Raw genomic sequence first — 9212 nt, forward strand, 5'->3', positions numbered from 1 at the left:
GGATCTTTTCACCTTAGAGGACCTGATTTAGTGCAATCTTGATTTTTGCAAAGACTGGTACCAGTGCAATTATTATTTGAGAATAGGTGAGCTTTTGTCGAATGGATGAAGGGACAGTAAAATCACCCTTATTGATTTTTGTATTCTAGAGTCTTGATGCATCACTTGGTGGCCATAAAAGAATCAAGGTAAGTCCTAAGCTAGGCTGTGCTGGGATGGAGGTGGGGTTCCTCTTAAATTTGTGAATCCCAATACAATGCATCTGCTGGGTAATTGAGCCTATAATACTTCCATCTCATACAGTTAAGTATGTATGCATTGGGGGACCCTGTAAACATTTCCATCAGATATCTAATTTTGTGGCTTTAAATAGGATTTCTGCTTTGTTTTATGTCAACAGTATTTATGAATAGTGAAAGTAGGAAAAATTATCATTATTTCATTTTGTTTTCATTCTGAAACTCAGTGTTAGGCTAAACTTTAATGTACTAGCAGCAATTGTCATTGAGGCACAAAGTTTTAATTAAGCTCGTGCATGATTATTTTGCACCAAACAGCCTAATTTATGAAATTGCTAATTGAACTAGCAGGTGCAGGCATCAGCTGGTACTGTATTATTGGTATGCAGTGCAGCACACACGGGTACCTGGTGCAATGTCAGATTATATAGAGAGCACACTTTAACCATTGTCCTTCAACCTATTCATTCAAAATATTTATTGTCTCCTTCCCTTTTGTGGCTATCACTGAAGTAGCAGCCACCAAAATGAAGTTTAATTCCTTTGTGACTTCTGACCAAAGCAAGAATCATAAACTGCATTTCAATGCACCGTCTCACATTTGGAGGAAGATTATGTCTTCCCTTCTTTCCAAAGAGCTGAGACAAAAGTGTAAACTTTGATCTATGCCAATTTGAAAGGTGCTGAAGTTCAGGTTGTCCGAGGATACTACTAAGGTCAAAAAAGTAGTCCGGATGTACAGGATGAAAGATATCATCCATACTGAATGGGTACATCTAGAAATGGCTAATGGCACAAATGTCCGTGTGGACATCTGCCCCTGCAAGATGGTTATCACTAGGTTTAACACTGAAAAAAAATTCTGGAAAGGGAAGCCAAGTCTCATCAAGTAGGGAAGGAGTAGGGCAAACACAACCAATGAAGAAAAGATTGAGAAGATGCAAGAGAAGAGGAATCATGTACAACTTCATTAAAGACTGCTTAAGTAGAAAAATATCTATGACCAATTGTACTGGTTATTGATGAAAATAATGGTATCCGCTGCAGCAAATGTGTTTTATAACTTAAAAATCGGAGTTTTTCTTTTCTTTTGTTTTTCTGCATGAGAACATCTAAATGCTGTCTGGCACATGGTCCTCCAGGTGGTGGTGATTCGGGGTCTCAGGGTCCTTCCATCTTTTGACCCCATCATTGAGTGGAAGTGGAGGCAAGAGGACGGGAAATTCAAGATCCTGTTTGAATACATAGTAATTTTGAGGCTAGCCTAGAATATGTGAGATCCTGTCTCAAAACAAAAGCAATGATTCTGAAGCAATGACACTTGAGACTGTCCTACACCTGCGCACACGCACGCGCACACACACACACACACACACACACACGCACATGCACACGCACACACACGTACACACATGCACATGCACACGCACACACACGTACACACACACGCATGCACGCACACACACGTACACACACACACGCACACACACACATGTATACACACACACACACACACAAAATCTCTGCTTACTTTTTAAGATTCCAAATTTTAGTAATTTCCTCTTGAATTTGGGGATTAAAGGCTTAGGTCACCAAGCCCAGCTCTTTATGCCTTCTTTAGTTCTATCAGCAATGTTTTACAAAAATTTAATGTGTTTCATAGATATTTTGTTTAACTTATCCCTGCTTATGGTGTGTTTTTGAAGATACTATAAACAGTTCTTAATTTTTAGAAATTCATACTTTTCATTGTTAGTACATAGAAAATATTGGTCATGAAGCTGGTACTATTACTCAGTTCACTAAATAATTCAAGTAGAATTTTTTTATAAGTCTGTCCAAAGTACTCTGGCTTTCTGCTGAGTAAGATGAGAAGTGATTCAAGGTAGTTAGAGTCAATAATGTCTCATCTGTGGGGTATGAATGGACACACTTAAGTTTATCTTTTGAACACAATAAAGGTGAATATTAAAGCTGTTAGATAAATGATTCTGGAGATTTGAAAGAGGGCCCTGGTAACCATGTGCTTACACACTCCCTGGCTAATGGATGGTGTTATAGAATGTGTTCAGATACCAAAATGTGCAGTTGATGCAGAGGTTCGAACTAACAAGTTTGAACAGGAATTGTCAGATTCATCAGAGTGGTCTAAGGAAACCCATGTGCATGTGGCACCCTGGAAGCCAAGGGTGGAAGTGGCCACTGCTGATTATGGATCCGGTAAGATGAAGGCTGAGCATTGAAGCGATAGAGCTGGGCAGGCCCAGAAGGCAGCTCTGATGGTATGCTGGGGGTACTGAGTAAAAGTGCTGGGAAGAGAAACTGGGGCCATGAACACAGAGAACTCTTTCAATGAGCTCTGATCAAAGGAGAGAAATGAAGGGCGAATTGGGGGTAAGTGGAGGCAGGGGAGTGCCATCTCCAGGTGCAAGTTTCAGTTTCAGTGGTAGGAAAGCTATATATTTTCACCCTGCTTTCTTATAACCTTGGATACTAGAGGAGAGAGAAGGGAGCATTGCCCAAAAAACGTGACTTTGAAGAGGTACGGAAGGATGGTATATGGATGACAAGAGAGGAATGTAGAGATCCTAGGAGGCTCCTCCACAGTGACAGGGGAGATGGGGAGTGGGTGTGGCCTGAGGACATACATGTGTGTGGTTGACGTTTTATTAACTGGTGGGCATTCTCTTTGTTGCTTTCTCATTGTGACTGAGCTTGGTGGTCAATTGGGAAACGTTTGAAACAGTACCTGGCAAATAGCTATGTAATTCTTCCTAAATCGGTTTATTTTCCTGTATCCCAGAATCTGCTTATGGGCCAATGAAGAATGAATATAGATTCTACCCTTAATATTCAAGTTCATAGACTATAATCTTTATGACCCAGAACCGGCACCTGAGGTGGCCCTATTGCTCAGTGCTAAAGAGCTGCAGTCGTCTGGGTAACTGTGATTCTTGGAACTTCTGCCCTGTTTCTTTATCAGATGATAAGAGCCCTTATTTTTTCTAAATGATGAATGACTTTGATCTATTGGCCTATTATTTTGACTACATGCATAGATAGGCTTATTAGTATTATGAAGAACAAAATCTAGTGACACATAGATAACACAGTCAACATTTTTCTGTGTGAAGGGCATCATTCTAAGGGCTTTGCATGTGTTATTTTCATCGATATACCCAGGAGCTTTGTATATAATATCTTATATAAGATTTACATGTGGAAACTCAATTCAGTGAACAACAAATTGCTTAGTAAAGTTAACTATTAGGCTTCCTTACTCGGTTGTCATGCACACCCTTCTACTGCATCTGTTCTCACTGCCTTTGCTGGAAGGTACCATTCAGTACTGGAAGAGAACATAGGGAGATCCCAGATCTTGTTCCAGCTCAATCAAGAACTGGCTGATTGAATTTGGAAAATGGCTGGCAGAGTAGTTTCCATCTGCATTCCATAAGCTTTGATGATTTCTACCATTCTACTCAGTTGTAGCTCTCTGGGATTTTAAATATGCCTATGACTATTACCTTATAATAACCATACCCCTCCAATACATGGGCCTCCTGGGTGAAAGGTGATTGTGGATGGGGATGATGCTGATTGAGATAGACGTGGATTGCACAGAACTGCCACCTACAGCTCTCTGTGGCTTTCCGGTGGCTTACAAGCAGGATTAAGGAAGTGAAAGTCCCCCAACTTCCACTTCAGGAAGAGCTGTGAACAAACCCGCTAGGCTCAAGCTTCATGCTCATCTGGTTCCCAGAACACTCATCCCAGAGCACTAGCCTGACGAGCTAGTTTTAGTGTCCGGTATTTATTATCTTTGTGGAACCTTGGCCCAGAGCCTGGAGCTGGGCATGTAAGGTGAATGATTACACATGGGGCTCTCATGCATCTAACTTTAAAAAATCTCAATTACATCAGAAAGAGGGTTCAGGGTAACAGATGGGGTCCTGGGGACGACAGTGTAAATAACAAACAAAGGCATTTTCTGTGATGGATCACTGATCCCAGGGAGCACAAGGGCTGATTCTCCAGCTAGAATGCCCAAAGACAGAACATCCAGGAGGTGGCAGCACTCGCAAACATACAAACCTGAAAACACATTAGCCTGGGGAGCTCTGGGTTGGTGGGAGGAGTTTGGAGGGTATGAGTGGATTTAGTTGTATAATCTCACAGGGATTAGCTAAAGAAGCATTTCATGAAGCTAAATGTAGAGCTGGAAAAAGAATGGACTTGGGTGGTGGGGTGGTGCTGAGCAGAATACCTAGTTTGATTTGGCCAAGTCCCTTTGCATGGGACAAAGCACTAGTAATATAACTCAACAACAGAAGGCATCTTTTGTTGAAAGGGGACTGAGATCCCTCTAATTCAAACACTAAGAAACTGAGGCCCCGGGGGAAGGGAGAAGCAGGGCTACCCAGCTGCTTGGTTGTAGACCTTGGGTTACATTCCCTACCTTCAGCTTCTCAGATAGAATATCCATTTCTACTCCACTCGGCTCAGCTTACATAGTGACCAAACATGAATATGGCTTGCTGCCTTTTTGAGTGACATTAAAATTTTGTCACCTGATGAGCAACTCAGGAGATCCCTGCACCCACCCTAACACCAATTTTGATTTCTACTGAGGACGATAATGAAAGAAGGAATGAAGCAGGAAAGGAACGAAGCAGGAAAGGAAGGAAGCAGGAAAGGAATTAAGCAGGAAAGGAAGGAAGGAAGGAAGGAAGGAAGGAAGGAAGGAAAGGAGGGAGGGAGGAAGGGAGGAAGGAAAGAAGCAGATCCCAATCAAGGAGAAGGGAGCTGCCATGCATGTGCCTATGGGGTTGTGGGGCTGTGGGCAAAGGTAAGCAGACAACGGGGCGGAGTGTGACCTAACCCAGGGTCAGTTAGACTGCAGTTGGATAGGATACTTTGAATTCTGAGTGAGTTACTTCATGATGCTACAGTGCTGGACTTTGACTCACAGTCCTTGGGATCATTAACCTTCCTCCTTACTTGTTAAATTTTTCTTTTGCGGTATTAATTTTTATCTCTGGGGGGGGGGGAGCATACACCTATGCCACAGTGGAGGTTAGAGGACAGGCCCAGGTGTTGGTCCTCACCTTCCACATTCTTTGAGTCAGGGTCTCTTGTTTCCCTGCCCCTGTGTACATCAGGATAGCAGATCCACAGGCTTCAGGGACTTCTGCACTGGTGTGGTGGTCTGAATAGGAACATCTCCCATTGGTTCAGGTGTTTGACTAGTTTGGTGATGTTTGGGTGGGTGTGGACTTGCTGGAGAAAGTGTATTGCTGGGAGCTCGCTTTGAGGTTTCCAAACCATGTCCCAGGTTGCTCTAAGCTTCCTACTGTGATTGAATATGTAAACTCTCAACTTACTGCTCCAGGTGCATGCCTCTACCCTACCAACGTGGACTCTTTTTTTTTTTTTTTTAATTTAAGAAAAATTTCCACTCATTCTATATATCAACCACAGATTCCCTTCCCATCCCTCCTTCTGCTCCTCCCCAGCCTCCCCCACCCCAACCCATCCTCCTTCCCCTCATCCAAAAGGGTAAGGGCTCCCATGAGGAGTCAGCAAAGCCTGGTACATTTATTTGAGGCAGGACTAAGTCCCTCCCCACTGCATCAAAGTTGAGCAAGGCGTTCCACCATAGGTAATGGGCTCCAGAAAGCCAGCTCATGCACCAGGGATAGATCCAAATCCCACTGCTTGGGGCCCCTCAAACAGACCAAGCTACACAACTGTCTCCCATATGCAGAGGGCCTAATTTGGTCCTGTGCCCATTCCAGAGCTGTTGGTCTAAAGTTCATGAGTTCCTGCAAGCTTGGTTCAGCTGTCTCTGTAGATTTCCCCATTATGGACTCTTCTTACCTCTCGGGAACCAAAGGCCAAAATAACTCTTTTGTAAGTTTCCTTGGTCATGGTGTTTTATCACAGTAATAGAAAAGTAACTAATACACACGGGTTCTGAGAATTCAAACTCAGGTCACCATGTTTACATGACAGACACTGTAATCACCGATCCGATCCGTGTCTCCAGCCCTCCCTCTATGTCTCTTAACAATTCACTTCAGTTCACACCAGGGAACAGCTTTTGAGTGTCTCCTGTGTACTATGTCAAGGCTGTTTCTCTCCTGGATGTGGCAGACTTTACTGTTTATGCAACAAATATTTAATTTCCCCTTTCACTGTCCAAAAACAGGATTCTAGCTTTCATCTAGATACATTTTCAGTAGGAATAGCCAGGAAACCCAGAGACCGCAGTTTTCCCTTTTCCTGGAAGCTAGGTTTGGTCACATGACTAGATTCTGGCCATACAGATGGAGACAGAGGAGCAGAGTGAGGCTTCTGGAAGGCTGTGTCTGTCCATTGTGATGCTTGTGACATGTGGCTCAGGCCATCACTGCCCCTCCAGCTGGAAAGATAGAGAGCAGAAAACACAAACAGCCTCAGTCCCTGAGGATCACACAGTATCTTTATGAATCCACGCTGCTGGAGCTCTTTTCCTGGTGCAAGACAAATTTCTATTCTTGTTATCATACCATTCTCCAGAGCTCCCACTGTTGAATCTCTCCTTCACTGTTTTGTGTAAATATATAGATCATTTCCTCCACCTTTTGGGCTCAAAATTCATCCCAGGTTGAACATCCTTGATAGTTTTCCTAGGTCAATAGGCGCAGAGCCTCACAGGTGCCTGCAATTCTTCTGCTTTTAGAGGCTCTTCATGTTTTTAGAGATGAGGATGCTTACGCACAAAACACACGGCAATGATTAGCTTGGGGCTTGACACATAAATAGCTGCTGAGTGAATGCTGAGAAGTCTCTTTGAAGAATTCTTCCCAAGTCCAACCTGTCATGGATGTGTGCAGACACATCTCAGTGCTTCCCACTGTCAATGCACATCCTTTTTATTATTATTATTATTATTATTAAAAATCAATTTCTTTGGAAGTCCCATGTTCTATATGGTTTCATCTTTATAGCTTTCTCTCTGGGACAATAGTGCGTGCACGCACATGCACGCACGCGCTCACACATACACACCCCACAGAGGGTGGTTTTCCAAAGTCCTAGGTAAGCCCTTCCAGGTGTATAGCTCCTCCATTTCCTTGATACAAACAGATCATATGTAATAATAGCTTGAACATTCCCTGAGTTCCTGTAATTGCTCTGTCTTCTGTCAGGTTGAACGTGATTTTAGGGCCACGTGTAATTTTATAGCTAGGTGCTGCTCCCCAAACTCTGCTGATTCCTTTTCCGGAGCTGCAGTCTCCTTTACCCATGACTGTGCTACCCAAAGCTTCAGTTACCTATAGTCAACTAGGATCCAATGGTTGTAAGTAGAAAATGCTGGAAATAAAAATTCATAAATTTAAATAACTTTTATTACAGTGTATTTTTAACATTGTTCTATTTTATGGTTAATTGGTTAATTGCTTTCCATGCTTAATTTATAAATTAAACTTTATCATAGGAATATATGTCTTGAGCAAACAATATGTTTTGTACTATTCCTAGCTTCAAGCGTTCCCTGGTGGTCTGGGAAGTGTAGCCTGTATGTGGGGGTGACAGCTGTAGAATGATGTGATAATTTAAGCTGTTTCATGACAACCTACCTCTTCTTAGCCTCCTGTGCACTGTGTGTATTTTCCCAGAAATTTAATGAAAATAATACTTTAATTCAACAGAGGGCACTCTGGTCACAGGGGTCAGGTTGCTGGAGAAGCTGTTTGCAGTCTGAGGACCACTGGACACATCATAATCACAGAGCCCGGGAGAGAAACGTTCATGGCTGAACTAGGGTCCCTTGTAATTCCAAATAGCAACAAGTCAGAACTTTCTCTGCTCATGTTGGCTTTCTACAGCAGTATCTGATTTCTGCAATGATGTTGACATGGAATGAGCTTGAGAGTTCATTCTGTCCAGATGGAATTATAAATGAGGAAAGCTCAACACTTCTCTACTTTTTAATTATACAACATAGGAAGACATTTTGTTTGTAGTAGTAGAGAAGGTACCTGAATTGGCCTTCTCCTATAATCAGATTGGTAACCACTCTAATTGTCAACAGAGAGCCTTCATCCAGTAACTGATGGAAGCAGATGAAGAGACCCACAGCTAAACCCTGGGCTGAGATCCTGAAGTTGAAGAGAGGAAGAAGGGGTTGTATTACCAAGAGGGGTCAAGATCATGATGGAAAAAACAGAGACAGCTGACCTAAGCTAATGGGAGCTCACAGATTCTAGACCAACAGCTAGGGAGCCTGCATGGGACTGACCTAGGCCCTCTGCATGTGGGTGACAGATGTGTAGTTTGGTCTATTTGTGGGGCCTCTGGCAGTAGGATCAGGACCTGTCCCTGGCCCATGAGCTGGCTTTTTGGAACCTATTCCCCATGCAGGGGGAGGAGCTTGGCCCTTCCTAAATGTAATATGACATGCTTTGTTGACTTCCATGGGAGGCCTGCCCCTTTCTAAAGGGAAGAGGATTGGATGGGAGGGATAGATGGGAGGTTGGGGGAGGGAATGGGAAGAACAGAGGGAAGAAAAACTGTGGTTGGCATGTAAAATAAAAGAAAAAATTTAATAAAAAAAGGAAAACATCGCATGAACAGACAAATTCACATATGCACAGCAGAATATTACTCAACCTTAAAAAAAAGAAAGAAATCCTGCCATGTGTGGCAGTGTAGATGAACTTAAAGGACATATACTACATGATGCTACTTATAGGAGGTCTCTAAAATGGTCTCAGAATCAGAGAGTAGAATAGTGGTGTCCAGGGCAGGAGGGAGGAAGAGGGGGCATTGTTACTGTCCATGGCAATGTAAAGTCTCAGAAGTAGAAGATGGAAATGTTCTAGAGATCTGTATGTAGCATTTAACCTATGGTTAGACTGTATCTTGTACTTCAGATTATGTTGGAATAGATGCTGTGTCACATGTGTGCTCTCTTCCTTCTGCCCC

At 42.9% G+C, this 9212-nt stretch overlaps 1 pseudogene; it reads left to right on the plus strand.

Annotated features, from left to right (window-relative positions):
* The first annotated feature begins 766 nt into the window (after positions 1 to 766).
* Positions 767 to 1213, plus strand: LOC131919844 (large ribosomal subunit protein uL24-like; annotated as a pseudogene).
* The last annotated feature ends 7999 nt before the right edge of the window (positions 1214 to 9212 follow it).

This window comes from Peromyscus eremicus, chromosome 9 (assembly GCF_949786415.1).
Source record: "Peromyscus eremicus chromosome 9, PerEre_H2_v1, whole genome shotgun sequence".
NCBI lineage: Eukaryota > Metazoa > Chordata > Mammalia > Rodentia > Cricetidae > Peromyscus > Peromyscus eremicus.